Source organism: Humulus lupulus, chromosome 7 (assembly GCF_963169125.1).
Source record: "Humulus lupulus chromosome 7, drHumLupu1.1, whole genome shotgun sequence".
NCBI classification, from domain to species: Eukaryota; Viridiplantae; Streptophyta; class Magnoliopsida; order Rosales; family Cannabaceae; genus Humulus; species Humulus lupulus.
In genome coordinates this window covers 116,762,592-116,784,944 of record NC_084799.1, presented here as the reverse complement: position 1 = coordinate 116,784,944, position 22,353 = coordinate 116,762,592, and positions in this window count along the sequence as shown.

The following is a 22,353-nucleotide window of genomic DNA, read 5'->3' as shown; positions in this document are numbered from 1 at the left end:
GTAGGGCCAGTCGTCATTCCAGAAAGCAGCCATAGTGACATGGGGCGTCACACCGCCAAACGCGTACAATAGGTTGGGAGCTGTTGAATAACCCCAGAATAACCTAGGGACTAAGGACCAAACCCTCAAAAGGCTGGCCTAGATGGAGGAGCTAATGAAGAATCCTCTATCGAAGAAAGAGAAATATGAGTGGACTCAGAGGATGAGCTCGAGATTTTCACCCCAAATATTGCGGCGACCACATATCCAGTGAGTTTCAAGATGCCATATCTATCAAAGTTTGACAGAGATGGGGATCCGTTTGATCACATGGGGATGTTCAAAACAATAATGATGGCCCACAACACCGGACCCGATCTAAGGTGCCTTATATTCCCCTCGACTCTGATTGGTCTAACCAGACAGTGGTTCAAAAAATACAAGAGGCATTCAATCAGCTTGTGGAAGAGTTTTTCCACTAATTTTAAGGGATCATTCAGGGCTTCCTAGGCAGCTCGAATTAAGGCTGACTCATTGGATAATGTAATGCAGCAGCCTGGTGAATCGTTGAAAGCATATCTAAGTAGGTTTACCAATGTCGTTGTGCGAGCTAGAGATGCCAACGAAAGCTCCAAGCTCATGGCAAGAGTTACAGAGGAAATGAGTTAATACCGTGGAAGAGTTCTTGACACGAGCTCAAATATGGGTTAATTTGGAAGAGGTGCGAGCTTCTATCGCAGGGACCAGCCAAGTCCCTGTCCAGTTTGTTGGAGCGACAATAGATGTTGCAGCCACGGCTCAAACCGTTGCCCATAATAACCAAGGGGAAAATAATAAGAGGAAGGGAAATGGTGAGGGCGATCAGAGCGGAACAAAGAAAAACAAGTCTTTGGAGAAATTTAAACAAGTCTACGCAACATATACCGATCTCACAGAAACGAGAGAGCGCATCTTCTTAGCTAATTCAACTCGCCTTCCATGGAAGAAGCCAGAACCACTAAAAAACCAAAGAGCGAAGAGAGATCCTTCGAAGTTTTACGGATTCCACAATGATATCGGTCATAATACTGATGACTGTAGACAGCTAAAGGATGAGATCAAGACTCTCATCACGGCGGGACCTTTGGCCCAGTACGCCTGGAATCAAGCGACTCCCAGTCAGCCCGCGGGACAAAACCCTCCATCAGCTCCTGAAACTCCAACGAATCAAGCTAGAGCTCAGGTGATTCAGGAAAACCCTCCTCCGATAATAGGAGGAGATATAGCCACTATTTCAGAAGGACCTCATCTAGTAGGCATGAACAGAGGTGCCCAAAAGAGGTACATCAACGAACTGAAGTCCCATAACGGAACGGAGTTCGTCCCAGAACAATGGTTATCAAAGCAGCATCGATTGGAGCAGCAACCAATCATTTTTAATGAGGAAGATGCTAGTCATGTCCAGTTCCCACATAACAATCCTCTGGTCATAACTATTCAACTCGCCAATCGGAGAGTTCGGAGGACACTAGTAGACAACGTGAGTTCTGTAATCGAGCTAAAGGCAACCTCAATGATTCTATATGGGTTTTCTGGTGAAGGGTCGGCTTCCATCGGAACGATCGAATTAGAGGTAATGTTGGGTGAAGGTCCATCAACTGACTCCAGGCTACTTGAGTTCATGGTCATAAATTGTCCAGCCGTGTACAATGCGATTTTGGGCTGACCTACGTTGATGGAGTTTGAAGCCATAACCTCTCTCCGCCACCTAGCAATCAAATTCCACTCGTCTTCGGGAATATGCACCATTGGAGGCGATCAACTTGCTGCCAGGGAATGCTATAGGATTTCTATGAAGGAAAAATCACAACCTGAGCAACAAGCAATGGCAATAAGTGATGGAGGTGAGGAGTCCCAAGAAGCGGAAGTTGTATGCAAAACGGAAGAACCTCAAGAATCAAAGGATAGCGACATTGCCCTAAGAGATGATATCGACCGACGAATGGGCGAGGACAGATCAGAGCTCCAAGCTATTGAGGGGATGTATGAAGTAAACATAGATCCCAAAGACGCTTCAAGAGTCATTAAGATTGGGAAAAATCTTAGTGATGAAAGGAAAACGGAGCTGGTTAAATTTTTACGAGGGAATCTAGATGTTTTCGCCTGGTCGTATGAAGACATAGTGGAAATAAGCCCGAGTGTGATCATGCACACTCTAAACTTGGACAAAATCGTGCCTGCAAAATCCCAAAAATAGAGACGTTTGGGAACAGTCCGAGCTGAATCACTAGAGGAAGACGTAGCTCGACTATTAAAGTGTGGGTTTATTCATAAAGCAAAATACCCGATCTGGGTCACGAATCCTGTGCTGGTCCCGAAGCCAAATGGAAAGTGGAGGACTTACATTGATTTCCCTAACCTGAACAAAGCTTGTCTAAAGATTGTTTTCCACTACCGAGGATTGATCAGTTGGTAGATGCCACCGCGAGACACAAGCTCATGTCCTTCATGGATGCTTATTCTGGATATAACTAGATCGCAATGAATCCTGCGGAGGATACTAGCTTTATGACTCCAACTAATGTATATTGTTATAAATTTATGCCCTTTGGGCTGAAGAATGTCGGAGCAACCTACCAATGGTTAGTAAACAAAATGTTTGTCGGTCAGATTGGGAAGAATATGGAAGTGTACGTCGATGATATGCTAGTCAAATCCAAAACTGTCAATAACCATGTATCTGACCTGAATGAATGTTTTGAGTTCTTGAGGAGGTATAACATGAGACTGAATCCCCAGAAGTGTACTTTCGGAGTGGCATCAGAAAAATTTCTGGGATTCATAGTCAATACAAGGGTGATAGAGCGAACCCTGATAAAGTCAGATCATTATTGGAAATTCCTTCACCTAGGTCGTGTAAAGAAGTTCAAAGTCTGACTAGAAAAGGGGCAGCCCTGAACCGTTTTATTTCAAAATCCACTGACAAGTGCTTGCCATTCTACAACTTGCTTAGAGGGAACAAGAAATTCGAATGGACTGAGGAGTGCGAGTAGGCATTCCTCGACCTAAAAATGCACTTAGTCGAGCCTATGTCTAGAGAACCTCTGTTCCTTTATTTGGCTATGACAGAAAGTGCAGTCAGTGCCATGTTAGTTCGAGAAGAAGACTACGCGCAAAAACTGGTGTATTATATAAGCAAAAGACTTCTCGAAGCTGAATCACGGTATCAAGATGGCATTCTGTCTAATATTGGCTTCCATGAAGCTTAGACCATATTTCTAGTCCTATTCAATTCACGGCACGACCGACCAACCATTAAGGCAGGTATTGCAAAATCCTGAAACGTCAGGACGTCTTTTAAAATGGGTGATTGAACTCAGCCAATTCGAGATACTGTACGTACCACATACCTCAATAAAAAGGCAGACCCTTACTGATTTTATGGCTGAATGCACCGGATTTCAAGAGGAGCCTTTGAAGGAACCGGTGCAGGAGTTGTGGAAAATATTTGTAGATGGGTCATCGAAAGAAAATGGATCCAAAGCTAGGATCATATTAATCTCTCAAGAAGGGCATCAATTCCATACAACTCTGAGATTCAGATTTAAAGCATCCAACTATGAAGCCGAATATGAGTCCTTGCTAGCTGGACTTAGAGTGGCGAAGGAGCTCAAAGCGAAGGTCGTACAATGTTATAGTGATTCCCAGCTTGTGATCAATCAGCTGTTGGGGGAGTATCAAGCTCGAGGCACCAAGATGGTGGCTTACCTAGCTAAAGTAAAGGGGGAGCAATCAGAATTTGAGTACAATATTGTTGAACAGATACCTCGCGAGCAAAACTCTAATGATGACGCTTTGGCAAGGCTTGCCACCACCAAGGAACCTAAGACATTGAATGTAGTGCCAGTGGAGTTCTTGGAGAGTCCGAGCGTGATAGAATAAGTGGTAGAGGTCGAGATGATCGATACAAGGCTGACCTGGATGACCCCCATAATGGAATACCTTACAATGGGAAGGCTACCTGGGAAAATAAAGGACGTAAGAAAAATACTTTATCAAGTCCCGAGGTATGTGATAGTGGATGGTACACTATACTGACGTGGTCATTCATTTCCACTCTCATGGTGTGTTCTGCCTGAGGAGGCTAAGATCATTCTGCAAGAAGTACATGAAGGCTTTTGTGGAGATCATGCTGAGGGTAAAACCTAGCATTGAAAATATTGAGACAAGGCTATTTTTGTCCTACTTTAACGAAAGACTCCATCTCCCATGTTTTGAAATGAGACAAATGTCAGCGCTTCGCCACAGTTGCCCGAGCTTCTGTAGTCGAGCTAACAATGATCTCATCCCTGTGCCCATTTGTAGTCTGGGGAATTGACCTAATAGGATCCTTACCTATGGGAAAGGGAGGAGTTCTTTACGCGCTAGTGGAAATCGACTATTTCACGAAGTGGGTAGAGACCGAGCCTTTGGCAACCATCACTTCAAAGAGAGTCCTGGACTTTGTGGTGAAGAACATTGTATGTTGGTTTGGGCTTCCTAAAAAGATCGTGTCAGATAATGGGACCCAGTTCGACAGTGATCTCTTCACCAACTTCTGTGAAAAGTACGACGTTATTAAGAGTTTTTCCTCGGTAGCATATCCACAGGAAAATGGATAGGTCGAGGTTGTGAATAAGACCCTAAAGGCAAGCCTTAAAAAAAGGTTACGTGAGGCCAAAGGAGTCTGGCCTGAGCAGCTCCCGCAAGTACTTTGGGCATACCGAACTTCCCACAGGACCTCCACAGGGCACACTCCTTTCTCCTTAACTTTTGGAAGCGAGGCCGTCCTTCCAGTCGAAGCTAGGGTCGCTACTCACAGGAAAAAGACATTCAGCCAGGAACAAAATGATGAATTGCTTAACGCATCACTCGACCTGATTGATGAGAAACATGAGGATTCGTAGTTATAGCTCACCCATTATCAACAGAAAATCACTCATTACTTAAATTCTAAGGTCAAGAGACGTAGTTTTGGATTGGATGACCTGGTTCTCGGAAGGGTCTTTTTGGCAAGCAAGGATCCCAAGGATGGCGTTTTAGGCCCAAACTAGGAAGGACCATATCAGATCGTGGAAGTTTTGCATGAAGAAACTTTCAAGTTAGCTCAACTCAGTGGAGAAATAGTCCCACGGACCTGGAACGCCATGCACTTAAAAAAGTATTATCAGTAGTACAGTCATCCATGTAAGGCTTAATTATAAAATCCATTTAATTAATTAACGGGGGATTATTGTGTAATTTTTCTTGTTAAAGTGGTTTTAAATAATATTTCTTTATAAGGTTGTATTAGCTCGTGTATTAATGTTTGTAAAAGCAACCAAGAAAGTCTCTACATTCTGGTTACTTGGGGGGGCATATAACCCAAGGTGGATCAGAATAAGGTTGTTGGATGAGTTTAAATTACTTAAAATCCTAGATACAACTAGGTACAAAACTATCCTGGATACAACCAGATTAGAAACTTAGAAGCTGGAAAATTAATTATTCGACAACTTTTTTAAGAACTCGAGATGTCAATAAACCTAGCATGAACTAAGTTTAAATCATTTAACATCTTGGATACAACTAGGTCCCAAAACTTAGAAGTTAGGAAAATTGGATATTCGATGGCTTTTTTAAGAGCTCGAGATGTCAATAGACCTAGCATAAACTCAGTTTTGATCATTTAAAACCCTTCATGCAACCAGGTACAAAACTTTGAAAGTTGGGGAAAATTGTTGAAACCAAGGGTTTTTTTAAACTAAAGTTGGCAATAAACCTAACACGAACTATGTTTAAAATATTTAAAATCCTGGATATAAATGGGTCCAAGGCCTGATTCTTAACAGGTATGATATAAATCAACACATTAAGTTTGGATATAACCAAGCTTAAAATACATATCCTGATCTAAAAATTGTTTCCTAAAATCTCAAATGTACAAGTCTAAGAAGTCATAAACATGAGAGATAATCAAGGAAAGACAAATAGATTAAAAGTTAGATATATAAATTGAAATTAAATTTGTCCCATGGAGAAAAACCTCGAACAATGCCCAAGGAAAATTGTTTACAAACAAATATAAAAAAAAAAAACAAAAAAGACTATCATTGAGCCCCTCCAGGATGCTCTAAGGATGTGACCTCCTTGCCTTCTGGCTCGCCCGTTGTAGAAGCATCCCCCATTTTTGACGGTTCTAGCAAGATCTGCGCCTTGAAGAGCGATTGATAGGATGACCCATGTTTATCAATCTGTGACCCATAACATCATTTTGGCACATCACCATCAAGTTCCCCATGAGCTAGGGTATTGACTACGTAAGAGGTAATCAGCGAGAGTAACGCGAATGTTTTAACGTGTCAATCAACAAAGCTAGGAAAGAAATTGCCGCTTGCACGAACATGTTCTTCGATGACAAAGATGCTCCAGGCATTGAGGAGTTGTTCGACGAAGAAATCGTCTTTGTAATAGAGAAAAGTCCAAACGGTGAGGCCATCATTACTGAGGCCAAGATCGGCGAGGCCATGACTAGGAAGGATGGGATAGGCGAGGCTCTGATGGGCGAGGCCATTATTGGAGATGCCGAGGGAGGGGAGGCCCTGACCGGCGAGGCCACCCCCAGCGAGGTCTCTATTGGCGACGACATGGACAATGTCGCCACCGAATGCCTAATGAAATTAATCCCAAAGTGAGGATGAGTGGATCTTTGCTTAAAGGATGAAGAGAGACTAGTCGGACTAGTTGAAGGGCTCAAGGAAATAGAGTAAAGGACAGTGACCCCACAAGGAATGTGAGAGTTGGGAAAAACCTGAATGATGATGTGAAGGCAGACTTTATGGATTTCTTGCAGAAAAACCAAGACGTCTTTGTGTGGTCCCACAGTTACATGGTAAGCATCAGTCCATCAGTCATTAGCCACATCCTAAACATACACCCGAAGGCACCTTAGTCTGCCAGAAGTGACAATCCTTGGACGAAGGGAGATACGAGGCACTGGAAGTAGAAGTAAAGAAATTGGAAGAGAACGCTTTCATTAAAGAGGCCTTCTATCCCCTAGGGGTCACAAACCCAGTGCATGTACGCAAATAAAACAGAACTGGCGAGTATGCATCGACTTTAGCGACTTCTACAAGGCATGCCCCAAGGTCTACTTTATGCTCCCTCGGATTGATCTGCTAGTCGATGCAACGTCCAGGCATGGGTTATTATCAGTTATGGACGCTTAATCTGGATATAGTCAAATAGCAATGCATCCTCCGGACCAAGGGCACACATCGTTCATGACAGACATGGATTGTATTGCTACAAGGTCATGCCTTTTGGGTTGAAGAACGTAGAAGCCATCTACCAGCGACTAGTCAATTAGATGTTCAAAGATCAAATTAGAAGGAACTAGAGATCTATGTCGATGACATGCTGGTGAAGTCCAAAAATACTTGGTGGCATGTCGCTGATCTAGGAGAGGCTTTTTCCATCCTACGCTGGTACAACATGAAGTTGAACCACAGAAGTACTCATTCAGAGTTGCTTCTGGAAAATTCCTAGGATGCATCTTCAACTCCAGAGGGATCGAAGCATACCCCAACAAGATTAAGGCCCCCATTAACATGGAGACTCCTAAGTGAACAAAATATGTACAAAGCCTAACCGGAATAGTTGTTGCCCTCAGCTGTTTCATTTCAAAATCCACTGATAATTGCATTCCATTTTTCAACCTCCTTAGAAGAAGTAAGAAATTCAAATGGACAGCGGAATGCAAGCAAGCTTTCCAAGCAACAAAGCAACATTTGGCACAGCCGCCAGTCCTTTCCAAACCCGTCAATGGCGAGGACTTATACTTGTATTTGGTTGTCTCTGACAATGCATTGAGTGCAACACTAGTCTGAGAAGAAGGGAAGGTACAACACTCTGCCTATTACATTAGCGAGCAACTGATAGGCGCTGAGACGTGGTACCGCCAAATGGGGAAGGTAGCTTACTGTTTGGTGTTGGCATCTTAGAAATTATGATAGTAATTCTAAGCTCATCTAATCAAGGTGTTGGTAGACCAACCTTTGAGACAAGTCTTGCAGCGACTTGACGCTTTGGGTCACCTATTGAAATGGGCCATTGAGTTAGGACAGTTCGAGATCTATCAGCCAAGGATGACAATTAAGGGACAAGCCTTCACTGACTTCATTATAGAGTGCAACCGGCGACCACGGACACTAGATGAAGATGAGCGACCAATGGAGGATTATTGGCAGGTGTATGTGAATGGCGCCTAAAAACCAGCACAACATCGAGGCAGGCCTAATCTTAGTAAACTTGGAAGGCCACTGTATCCATTGTGCACTAAGGTTTGGTTTTGCCGCAATGAATAATGAAGTCGAGTACGAGGTGTTTAGCGGGATTGCGCATGGCTATGGAATTGAAAGCGAAGTGCCTAATGATTAGAAGCGACTCACAACTGGTGGTCAACCGAATCCTTGGCTAGTACCATGCCCGCGGACTATGCATGACTGCCTATCTCGCCAAATCCAAGGACATACTTGCCCAGTTAGATTGCTACAAGAATGAGCAAGTCTCTAGAGACAAAAATTCCAACGTCGATACGTTAGAAAAGTTAGCAAACGCGAGAGATACGAAGACACTCATGTCGTTCCAATCAAATTCTCAGTAGCACCAAGCATTAGTCTCACCGTTGGTGACGCCGAGACTGGCGACCACGTTACTGGCGACCGCACTCTTGGCGACACCAACGATGGCAACCACAACAATGGATATCCTGATATCTCAATGTTAATAGACAAAGAAGACACATGGATGAACCCCATCATCAAATATCTAAGCGAAGGAATTCTCCCACTGGATCGTAATCTTGTTAGGAAAATTCTTTACCAAGAACCTCGCTACGTCAGACAAGACCGTCGCCTATATTGAAGGGGACATTCTATGCCGCTGATGTGTCACTAAGGAGGTGGTCCAAACCTTATTGCAATATATCCATGAAGGATTTTTTGGTGATCATGCTGGGGGGAAGAGCCTCTCTAAGAAGATACTCTAGTAAGGTTAGTTCTGGCCCACCATGAATGAGGACCCTATGGAGTAAGTGAGAAAGTGTGACAAATTCCAAAAGTTTGCAAAAATTTCGAGAGCTCCTCCAAATGAATTATAGCATATGCAAAGATCTGAGGTTCGCATATCTCAATTTAAGATCGTCTGGCATAGTCTTTTGTATGCAATGACAAGCCAAATAATCAGATGTCATCCAATTCGCATATTTTTAGGACTATCATAATCAGATAAAGTTGATGGCTCATTTGGAGGCACATCAATGATTGCATCATACACTTTTTGTTCATCTAGAATTATGTGTATGTTTTTGTACCGAACATCTAGATTGTTGAAGTCTAATTTAAAAGTACTTAGGAAGCCATCACGAGGATAAACTGGTTCTTTTTCATTTTGAAGTTCTTGATAAGGATTAAGAGGATTAACCATTGTTGTTGGAAATAAATAAATAAAATATAATGAATTAAAACATATAATAAATATCATATTTTATGTGGAAAAGTAAATATGATGCATGAATGCAACATATAAAAACATATAAAAAAATATGTACTAATCCACGATAAATGGTCCGCCTTAGGGTAGGTCAGACTAACTTGTGTTCATGTTATAATGCATGACAAAATATTAAACATTTTAATCACATTCAAACATTTATAATAAATAAATAAAATTAAAGCGGGTGTGGTAACTTTTGGGTATTTCTAGAAAAAATTACAACACTTGCAAAAATATACATGAAAATGCAACCTAGACTAATTAAGGCTTGATAAATAATACTTTGATCTTGAACCTTGAGATGTAGTCTTGTTGAGTCGATGCCACCCTTTTCCATATACATTTTCAATTATACAACTTTTTAATTATTTTAAACACACTTTTTAAATAATTAAACTTTGGGTTTTAACACCCAAAAGTTTCTAAGGCCCAATTTTAATTTGGGTAATTTAATTCAAAAATAAAAATAAATTTATGATTTTTCATTAAATGAATAATTAAAAATATAATTATGATAACAACACACTAGGTTTTGTACCAAGGGACGGTGGCAGTTGGTGGTCCTGCGGTGGGGCTCGGGAGAGCACAGGAGGCTCACGGCAGGGGTGCGGTGGCTGGGTGCAGGGGCACGGCTGCTGGGTGCACGGGGGCGCGGCTGCTTGGCGTGTAGGGGTGCGACTGCCTGGGCGTGCAGAGGTGCGTTGGGTGGCAGCACGCATGTGGCTGGGTGGGCAGGCAGGGGTGCGACCCTTAGGCAATCTCTCTTAATATAATTATTTCGAGTTTTGTGTCACTTTTTAATGAATTCTATGTAATGCCCTATAGGCAAAAATCAATGAAAATCATAACAGACATCCTCATAACAGTCTTGATTTCTCCATTTCCCTGTAAGGGCTAATAGCGAATGGTGAAACCCATTGAGTCAGGCTAAAAGATCAAGAGAAAGTGACATTTATTAAGGACCTAAGGGGCTGTGACCAAATCTCAGGTACGATCGCGAGAACATGATAGCCATTGCAGGCGATTGCGTGAGCACAACTACTTTCCCTTGGGCGAGCCGTTATAGGAGACCGTGGAAAATCAACAGTTCACTTGAGATTCATGAGAGTCATTACAGGCGCAAAAGGGGCCCTTCGCAGGTCTCATCATCAATAAGAGGGGTGGTCGCATTATAAATGACCAAGTGCTCTCGCTCTCCTAATCACTTGAGGGACATAAGGGATATCATATGCATGGAACAAAGCAGTGAAAATGCAAAGTTCATGTAAAATGTGTATGAAACAAAGAAGAGTTCATGCAAAGTCCGTAAAAGGTGCATATAGAATGAGGTATGCAAGCGGACATCAACAAAATGGTGAAATTCAAAATCTTTTGGAAAACATCAGGCATGGATATGTGAAGTATGCAAGGCCATCATCAGTATACACATCAAAAGAGGCATAGACAAGTCAAATTTCCATATAGAAATGAGAATAGCTCAAAGTAAAGTAGAAAATATGAAAAAAGAAATGAAATAAAACCAATGCTAGGAGTCTATGCATTGGCAGCGGGATGGTGGTCGTCGCTGGGGCCCCCTCGCCGGTGGCGCCCTTGCCAAGGACCATCTTGTCGATGGTGCCTGTCCCAGGGACGACCTCGTAAGCATGGCCCTCGCCGGAGATGACTCCCTCAGCATCACCTCGCCCTGCAACCCCGTCGACAATGGCACACTCATCAACAACTTCAACGACGGTGTTCTCCGAACCATCAGCACCGTCATCCCCGACCTCGCATGTCTCCTCAACAAGGAAAGTCTCGCAATAAACTTCATAGCAGCCGACTCTTCTATGAAGCTAAGGTGAAGGCTATAGTTGAACCTCCAAGTGGAAAACAACATGTTGTAGGTATTCTAGCTGCCACCCTGGCAGAGCTGCCTCAACCTCATGACAAAGCTTGCTGCACTAATCCATGCATATCACGTCAATAGCCTCGTGCTGGTCCGTCCATGCACGAGCAGAACGAGCCTTCGCAAGGTCCTCCTCCATAATGGCAATGGCAGACTGGACACTCTCAAGATATGACCAGGAGCTCTCGAGGTCTAAGCAAGACTTTTAAAAGTTCTCGATCACCCGCTCAAGCTTTTGATAAAAGTTCACCATAGTCAGCACTGTCTGAACAACAAAAAATGCACGAGAACAACTATAAGAGGCAAAATATAAGTAAAAGAAAAGATAAGACAAGTCAAAATAGTTACCATGACTGTGTTCTCCAATTGTTGACGGAATAATTCAAGAGAAGAGCCTAATGCCACAAACTCTAACATCCCATTCACCATGTCAATACCTTCCCAAAGGGGCGCAAGAGGGAACAACTCCAAAGATGTCGGTAAGGTGGGGGCACAATGCTCACTGGTGCTGTGGTAGGTAGAGTAACCCCTAGGCAAGAACCTGAGGGCGGATCCAAACTTTCTTATCTTTCCCTCCCGACCCGCGGGTGGACCAAACTTTCTTAGCTTTCCCTCGTGACTAGTCCTAGGACGAGGGCCATTTCCTTTTCTTCTCGGACCTCTCTCGAATGGTCAATGGTCGGATGAAGTACTCAGATGGATCCATATCCCCTACAGCCGAACGATCAACTAGTCAATATCACAATACAAAAGTGAAGTCATAAACAACATAAATACATTGAAATAAATAGCCTTTGCAATAAATGGGCATTAAGTACCTAGCAAATTCCTAAGAGAAGGCCCACTAGAAGGCCCTCCTTCACTCATTTGGGGAAATAGAAAAGTAAAATCGGCCCAGTCCCCCAAGGGAGACCCCACAGATGCCTCATCACCTATATCGGGCTCGCAGCTACCAAAGCCAGTAGGAAAGAATAAGGGCAGTGCTGCAAGTTCAACCAGGGTAGTGGATAGGAAGTTGGCCCACTATTTCTGGAAAGGAATGCACAAGGAGGACTGTGAAGACTCTCCTTGCCCCAAGATGGGCTCGGAAGGCCCTGCTGCGGGCGAGGTCCCATGGGGGCCGATGGCCAGAGGTGTCAAAGTACTGCCAAAATCTTGAGTCAACGAACGCACATGTGGAGGAGTCTAGGGCCCTCCTACCTCAGGAATCATCCTCCCTTGGTTGTAACTCAAGATAGGCTCCCTGTCGCTGGCCACCCCATAGCCTATGTCACGATTGGCCGGGGCACCAGGATCCCTGAAATTAATGCCCCCAATGTGAATTGCGAGGAATCCTCTCAAGATGACGTGCTGAGCAGGTGGAGAGGGCCTAGCTAGGTTCAGTGACTAGTTCGTGCCTAGAAAGTCACATACCCCAAAGTTTTCCTTGGAAATGAGGTAGTGTGCGGTCATGTACTTCACTTCGACTTGAGTCTGAAGAAACTCCAGGTGCTCCCTGTAGTCTGGCCACACCATTTGATGAGTAAGGGTACCTAAAAAAAGCAACAAATGTGTTAGAGTGGGGCAAGAAGGAAATAGTCATGCAATCCTCGCCACACACGTGGGGAGCTCACTCTTCTCCATTGGCGAGGGGTCCCACGCCAATCGGCGATAATGACATGTCGAAACTTCAAAACAACACTTCATAAAAGTAGGGACTATGTCAACTTACAAACTTTCTTGAAGGTCTTATGAACAAAGTTAATACCCTTCGAGAAGAAATATCTATAAGTGTACTCACTCGTGTTAGACTTCCCAATGACCACTAAGTTCGCCACCCCACTCTGGGCTCGTAGATGTTTAAAGTCATGTCTCTTCCCCGCAAGATTGAATTTTAGGTGATATAGATAGTGGATATTGTGGGGTAAAGGAAAGTCCCAACCTATGGTCCTGATTAGAATGTTGAGCCCAATGATGACTCGATAGGCGTTCGGAGTCAACTAGAACATCACCACATGAAGTAGTTGGCAGAATTGAGAAGGTAGGCATGCAGCGGTAATATATCCCCAGGATCGTAGTGCCTAAGGCTCCACGCATGCCAACACTCTGAAAGACGGTCAACGCGCTCACCAGGCCCGAGGAGCCTGTAATCGAGAGTCTCTGGTAAGCTGTGGCAAGAGATCATCAGGTCCAACTGAGCCTCAGTCATATTGGAATGAATGCCAGAGAAATTACATCCGACTAGAGAAGGAGTTATATTACGGGCGCGATGAGTGACCACGATGAGTCACCACTAGAAGATGACCCTAACTCTACTATAGTTGGGCGGACTGCTCCCCGCCTTGGCCAAGCCTAATCTCGAGGAGGATGTCGAGGGGACAAGACAATCTAGCTAATATCATTGTCTAGAATCCTCTACCCCAAAGAGACATTTGAAACAAGCAACATACAAAGAGTTGTAATCAACATTTCAAAAATAACCAGGCATGACAGGCCCGCTCTCCGTTAATAGAATTTGATATCTCGCAAACACAAATGCACAAAAAAAGTACCATGTACCTCTCCTGTCATTCCCCAAACTGACGAGGAGGCCCGAGACCTCAGTAGTTCAACCAAGAAGTGACACCCATAGATGGCGGAACCACCTTTCCAACTAAGTATAAGGGTCGAGAGCTAGAAATATTCTATGTGTCCCTGCACAGAGAAGCGATAAGTCGAGTGGCTAAGTTTCAATAGCTTAGCAACAGAGCACCATGTCACCATTCTCCAAAATTGGCTTAACCACGCCGATCGTCAATCTCCCATTCGTTGCCACCGCCACTCCCCGAGGGTGGCCGAGTCGCGGGTCACCTGTGTGATGAAGTCACCCCGCCAAGGTCCTTTGCTAGTCACCTGCATGACCTGTCGCAACTCGCCCCACTAGGGCCCATCGCTAGTCACTCAGTGGGACCTGTTGCCACTCCTTTGCCAAAGTCGACACTAGTTACCCGTCGCCACTTGCCCTACGAGGGCCTATCTCGTGTAACCCAGGACCTGTCATTGCTTGTCCCCATGAAGACCATCTCCATCCTTCATGGTCGACTGCCACTCGCCACTTGTCGTTCCCCATAAGTGCATTCAAGTCGCCTCTGATTCCCCCCCCCCCCCACCGGGGTCGCAGTGGAGAGCTCCCATCGTCGGTCGTAAATGCCACCAAGGAGCGAGGCCCATTCAGCCCCCATGGTTGAGTCAGACCAATTAAGATCCTAAACCACTCCACGGTCGGTCTAGGTGACCCAAAGGAGAAATTTTCAATGAACAATGCTAAATTAATCTACCCAAACTAATTTGTTGCATTGATTTTGCGGACAAGCAAAAAAAGATGAAATTATCCAACAACAATCTAGGGCCAAGCATTCAAAGGAGTTCAAGAAAAATCTATACATTGCATAAAATTAATGGGTAAGAAACCTTACCAAGGCGAAGAGGAATCTTGTGGGAGTGGACCCAATGACAAGAAGTGTGAAATTTGCGGGAGGTTTGGACCCAATGGGTGACAGGCTTGTGGGTAGAGAGAAAGGGGCGAGAACATGATGGACTCCCAAAGTAGTGGGTGAGTGGACAAATTTATAAGCTCTTCTAGCTTACTCTTGGGTTTAATGCCAACACTACAATGGTCAAAGTGCTCCACATAAGAATGAAGAGAACAGGAGGATGGTACCACTTCCCTTATGCCAATATGAAAAATGGGTGACGACACAAGGTCTCCATTCGCCACATTATTAAAGGGAGCTCCTAGGTGGCGAAAAACCCACATTTTGCCCAGTGAAAAAAGGGCCACTCTATTATCAAAATTCTTAATTCATAGTTGGCAAAAAATTGCATCAGCAGATTATGTTGACTAGTTTTTTTAGCCAGCTGACGCAAAGTTAAAATAATTAATTCGAGAACTTTCAATCAGACAATCAATGAACCATAAATAACCACCAAGAACCTAATACTAATGAGCAATAAATAACAAATAACACCAGAATTATAGAGGTTCGACCCCAAGAAATGGTAATCACCTACTTCCTCTTAGATTTGTAATAATCTTAAGGGTTTACAGAAGATAACCAGTGAATACAGGTAGATTTCTAGGTGTAAAGACAATACAAAATGGTAGAATCACTACTAAGTACCAAGCCAGGCGTCTTGGTATGTTTCTGGTGTTGGTCGGTATGTGTATATCCTTCCACTGTTATGGAGAGTATGTATTTATATTGTCCTCTCTCCCAAGGGTTGCATCTGAGCATAATTGATGGGGAAACATCCCTTTCTTCTCGTAGGTAGTTACAGTCCTATTTGTTAGGAAGTTTGACCGAGTCTTCAGGGTTGTTAGGCGCTCTTTGCGGGTTGTTGGGTGATTCCTGCGGAGTGCTAATGGAGAGTGTAACTGCTTTCATCCGAGATGGTATGTCAGTTCATCATACCTATCAGCTGCTCTCCTAGCAAGTGCACCGAGCAGTGAGTGTTATTCATTTGTCAAGTGTATTCCAACCAGCCTGCCTGTCTTACTGACCTACAAGTTTTCTGGGGAACTTGACGAGCAGCAGAGCCTCTGGAGATAGCATGCCAAGCAGTAACATGTCATAAACCCTGCAGGTATACATCGACCAACTTGTCGAGGGGGCTGCCCAGTCTGCTCCACGTGTCCAAGTTTAGTGCCACGTTAGATATGCCAATTTTTCGGATAACATTTGCCTCCAAAGTTTGCAATGGTGCTAAGCATCATGGAAACTTTCTTCTGGAGATCACCCCGTCCAGCCCGGTCAGCGATATATGCTCCTTGCTACGTGGCATAGAATTTGGTGCAATTAATAACCCTAGTATTTCTTCAAGTTTCCAAAAAATGACTTTTCACTCTTTCCTGCCTCTTTTTGGCGGCTGTGCAGTTACTGAAGAGTGGGTTATGGATGAGGTGACTAAGGGGCGATTAAGGAGACTTGACAGGAGGGATGTGCTTATAGTAGTTTAGGGGACTGCTGAATGGGCGGTTTGTCTATAAATCATGACAGTTTTTGAGCTATGTGGCTCTGTTAGTCGGAGTTGTTCAATTTTTTTGAATTAGTTGTAAACAAAAATTGTTCAACCCTATCTATATAATTTGTTTTATGGTTCATTTTGGTTGTTGGCACATACCGAGCAACGCACAAGCACTTTAACATTAATAAAATTTAATGTATATAAGTCCTTTTAATTATGCGCTTTTTCCTCTTGGGTTATCCTCTTGGTCACTTTCTAACTAACTATGGTGCCCCCCAAATGACCGAGCAAGATTCATAACTCTTGGGTTCTCCTTTTGGTTACTTGCTAAATTACTAGAGTTGCTCGTAATAACCCATTCGGGACCACTTGGTTTTGCCAAAACCTATAAAGGTTTCATTCACTACCAACAATCCTTGAAATAAATCACTAGTTAGCAAGAAATTCATTTTAAAAGTAAGGCTTGTAAAAAATGGACAAAAATCTTGTCTTATTGGTTAAAAATTAACCATGCAAGCTATGTCACTACAATCGTAGCTTACATACATAAATATTAATTATTACAATAAATGGGCAAATTGTGCTGTGCATAATTAATAAAGCTAACTTTGACTGGTCGGTAGTAGGGGCAATCTGTGCTTGTACCGGCCATTTAACGATTACTTAAAAGAAATTATTATTGGTAGTGCTTTCTTAGGTGTTCCCCATTCCTCTAACGGGGGACAGATACTAACTGGAGATCTTGGTCATACCATGCTAGCCTGTACGTGTCGGGCGATACTATCTTTGTGACTTGGTAAGGACCTTCCCAGCTTGGACCTAGTACTCCCGCCGAAGCATCTCGAGTTTCTTGTTATACTCTTCACAGGACTAAATCACCCATGCCAAACTTTCTTTCCTTAACTCTAGAATTGAAGTACTGGGAAACCTTTTGCCAGTGGGCAGCAAGGCGTATGTTGGACTTTTCATGTCTTTCTTCAATCTAATCTAAGCACTCGGCCAGCAGTTGGCAGTTACGATCTTGGTTGTATGCTGTATGCTGGTCAGATGGTGGAGGCACCTCTACTGGCAACATTGCTTCATATCCATATGCGAGTGCAAAGGGGTTCTCACCAGTAGTTGTTCCCTCAGTAGTCCTGTATGACCAGATTACCTTAGACAATCTCTCAGGCCAATTTCATTTAGCCTCTTATAGACGCTTCTTTAGAATGTCTTTAAGAGTTTTGTTAACTGCTTGTACCTGCCTGGTTGCTTGAGGGTGCGAGACTGCTGAGAAACTTTTTGTGATGCCATGATTAGCACAGAAACCAGTAAACAGTTGGTTGTCAGTGGCTCGGCTTCTGTCCACTTGGTGAAGTAATCAACTGCCACTACTGCATACTATACTCCCCTTTTCCCTTTGGTAACTGATCAATAAGGTCAATTCCCCAAATCGTGAAGGGCCATGGACTTTGCATTTGAGTAAGCTCGTTTGGGGCTGCTCGGGGTATCTTGGAAAATCTTTTGAACTTGTCACATCTTCGAATTTATGCAAAGGCATCTTCGTCCGTAGTTGGATAGAAGTAGCCTTGCCATAAAATATTCTTAGACTGACTTTGTGCCCTCATGGTTCCCACAAAAACCTTCATGTACCTCCTCCAACAGTCGTCCTGCTTCTGTTTGGTTGACACACCTGAGTAATGGCATGGAAAACTGTCTTCTGTACATAACCCCATCCCGGATTAGGTACCGAGCAACTTTCCTCATTAGTTTTCTAGATTCATTGCGACTATTGGGCAAGACTTCGTATTCTAGACAAGTTGCGACCGGGGTCATCCAGGATGGAGTGTTTTCTATCAGAATGACTGGTTCTGGAAGGTTGATACTTGGCTCGGCCAGGTATTCAATAGGGACTAGGTTGGCCTTGTCCATCCCAACATTGTTGGCCAGTGCATCTATTGTGGCATTTTGCTCTCTTGGTATCTGTTGGATGTTGTACTTCTTAAGTTGAGTGAGCAGGTCTTTTATCTTATGAAGATAGGCAATCATTTTTTCTCCCCAAATAGTGTATTCACCGAGGATTTGATTGAAAATAAGCTGCGAATCATTGTATATTTCTAAGAATTCAGCTTTTACCTCCTTAGCTAATCTCAGGCCTACGATTAAAGCTTTGTACTCCGCCTCGTTATCAGATGCCTTAAATCTAAAACAAAGTGCACAATGGATGTGTTTCCCTTCAGGAGTGATTAGTGTGAGACCGGCCCCAGATAGTTGGTCGGTAGACAAGCCATCGACGTGCAGCTTCCAGACTTGGGGTTCTTCTTCATAATGAACAGTGTTGGATGTTGGGTGGTCGATGTTCTACTCAGCACCTGTACTGGGCTATGGTCCAGACTCCGATGATTGCTCAGAAATTTCCTCATCTGTCCCTGGTATCTAGGTACATTCAACTACAAAATATGCGACAGCCTGGCCTTTAATTGTTGTTTGGGGTTGGTATGTGATTTCATACTACCCGATCTATATAGACCATTTGAGTAACCGACCAGAGATGTCTTGCTTTTGTATGACTTAGCACAATGGTTGGTCGATAAGAACCTTTATGGGATGAGCTTGGAAGTATGGGTGATGTTTTGTGGACGATAGGAGCAGGCAGTAAGTTAATTTTTCAATTAGAGGACACATGCCTCAGGCTTCGACCAGCCTTTTACTAACACAGTAGACTAGATGTTGAATCTTTTTTTCTTCTCTGACAAGAACATCACTAACATCGTGTTGAGTCACTGATAGGTGTACGCATAGTTCTTCACCTTTTAGTGGTTTTGAGAGGATTAGGGGTTGTTCCAGCTGCTGCTTTACGGCTTAGAAGGCCTTTTCACACTCCTTGGTCCATTCAAATTTCTTTGTGCCTCTGAGGATATTAAAAATTGGAATACACCTATCAATGGATTTGGACACGAATCTGCTGAGGGATGTTATGCGTCTTGTTAGACTCTGCACGTCCTTGATCCTGGTTGGTGAGGGCATGTCTAGCAATGCCTTTATCTTCATAGGGTTTGTTTAAATTCCCCTGGAGTTCACTATAAACCCCAAGAATTTTCCCGACCCCACACCAAAGGAGCATTTTAGCAGGTTCAATTTCATTCTATACTGCCTCAAGATGTTGAAACATCCCTTCAAGTCCTCATTGTGCCCCTAGCCTTTTTGGGCATGCCTTATTTAAGTCTGTGAAGTCTATTCACACCCTCCACTTGTTATTAGGCTTTGATACCAATATAGGATTGGACACCCATATTGGGTAGAAGGCTTCTCTAATGAAATTGTTATTTTGAAGCTTCTCCACCACCTTCAATGCCTTCACCCTTGTTGGATTCTGTAACCTCCTTTTCTGTTGTACAGGCTTAAAGTGTTCAGTATCGATGTTGAGGGCGTGGTTTATAATGGTTGGGCAGATCCCCACCATGTCATCATGAGACGAAGAGAATATATCTTGGTTGTTCCATAGGAACTGAAACAAGGCGGATCTTATGTTCCCAGACAACTCTTTCTCTACCATGACAACCTTGGTCGGGTGTTTCAGGTCAAGTGATACTTTATCTAATTCTTTGAGTAGACCCACCCTTCTATCAATATCCCCAAAAAAAAAGGTCCTTATCCTCCCCCCCCCCCCCTCGTTTTGGGCTGCATCCTATTTCTGGTGACTGGGCCCTGCAGGCTGTGCGGTGTAGACTGCCTTCCCTACCTTTTTTACTAATGAATTATAACATTCCCTGGCCACCAGTTGCTTCCCATTAAGACATCATATACCTGCTCGAGTTGGGAATTTGATGAGTAGATGAAAGACTATAGTGACTGCTCGGAGGTTATACAGCGTTGGTCGGCCTATCATGGCATTGTACGGAGATGGGATGTCGATTACTACAAACAAAGCCATTACAATGTTGCTTGTAGGTGTCATCCCCACTATCAAAGGCAGTCTTATGCTCCCTGCCAGAGCCATGACATTCCCTGTAAACTCATACAATAGCTGCTCGCGTGGTTCTCGATCTCTGATGCTTAAATTCATCCTCTCCAAGGTACTATCGAATCAGATGTTGGCAGATGACCGATGGTCAATCATCATTCGGGCCACGATCATATTAGCGATCTATACTTCTACCACCAAAGCATAATTATGTAGATGATGTATGTGACTTGTGTCTTCCTCGCTTATTGTGATGGGCTCACACTAGTAGCGAGGTTTTTTAGGAGTACGCTCCTGAACAGCCAGTACATCTTTTTCCTGCACGTGCCTAAGGGAACGAGCATATCTTTCTCAAGATTTGTCGGACCTGCTGGACAAGTGTGGTCAACCGTAGATCATATCTAGCCAACCAGCAATTGGTGGTGGTAGGAGAGGTTGATTGTTTTGATACTATTGAGACTATTGCTGAGGAGGCTGTTGAGGATGTTGGTCGGTAGTCGGTCGTATATACCTCTTCAGATGAGCATTGTCTTGTCAAATGAGGAATTCTATCTCCTCCTTCAGGTGGTTACATTCATTGGTTTCATGACCATAGTCATTGTGAAACCAGCAAAACTTAGTCATGTCCCGTCTGTTAACATCCTTCCTCATTGGTGGAGGTCTTCTGTATGATATGACTGCCTGTGTGGCGTTAAAAAAGTCTGCCCGAGTCTCTAACAGGATGGAGTAAGTAGTAAATTTAGGAACATGTTCCCCTGGCTTGGGCTGCTTGGCAGTCTTAGGCTTCTTATTGTCATTCTGGTTACCGCTACTTCTAGCCCTACTACTGCATTTGCCATTCTTAGCCTCGTTCTTTCCAATCAATGTAGGGTTAGTGGTATTCCTAGCATCTGTTTTCCCCTGCTTAGCAGCTCTCTGAGTTGGATTATCCACCTTCCGCTCAGCTTCTTCAAGCTTGATGAATTGCTCTGCCTGATCAAGGAACTCATGCGCGATACGTGTAGACTTCCTTTTCAAACTGCTCCAGAACAGACTCTATACTTTGACTCCTGAATTTATGGCTATCAATTACCATCATCACTAAGGAATTTCACCCTGGTGGCCTCCCCCATAAAACGTTGAATGTAGTCCTTTAAAGGTTCATTATCCCTTTGTTTTGTGGTCATTCTTCTCGGTCGAAAGAGGCATTTTCGAAGAGAATTGGGAATATAATATGCATACAAATCCATCCGATGATGTAATTGACCCTAGTTGTAGCTTGAGGAACCATTTCTGGACGATTTCTGATGGGGTGGCCGGGAAGATCCATCATCCCGAACCCCTTGGAGACCAGTCTGTAGTTCAAAGTTGTGAACATGGGATACTAGGTATTCCAGTTTAGTGTACATCTTCCATGCCAGCATTTTGAATTTGACAGGTATGGGTAGCTGATTTATACGTTCAAAAAATGGGGAACCTCTCTGCCTCTTCCTTTCAATATCTATTAACTTGGGGGCTATCAAGTCCCTTACCAGTCGAGTTAATAGATCTAGCTACACCTGGACGTTAGGGTCTACAGTTGCCTGGGTTGTGCTACATTATAGACCTCATCCATTATCAAGTCTCGAACAGGCTCAAGCAGAGCTATGTTATTCGAATCCCAATTTTCCCTGCTACGATGAAGATCATCCTGAAGGTCTTCACCTCCGATAGGACCCATTCAATTTAAAACAAAGTTTGGCCGAGGCCTGCCCCCATCATTTTGGTTGTCTGCTTGGCCTGGTACTAGAGGTACTCCCTGAAACACTCTACCTCGGGTTGGTTGGTTGTTCAGAATATCCTTCCATTGTAGGACAAACGGTCCTTCTGGATGGTTACCTCTCTGACCATGGTTATTCTATTGGCCTTGATTATTTTGCTGGTGAACTTGGCTTGCTGCCTCTTCATGGTCATACCCATCAGCAAAATGGGGTCTGTATGCGCTACTAACCTCCAGCTTATCTCTTCGGGATATGATGGTGTCTGTACTGAC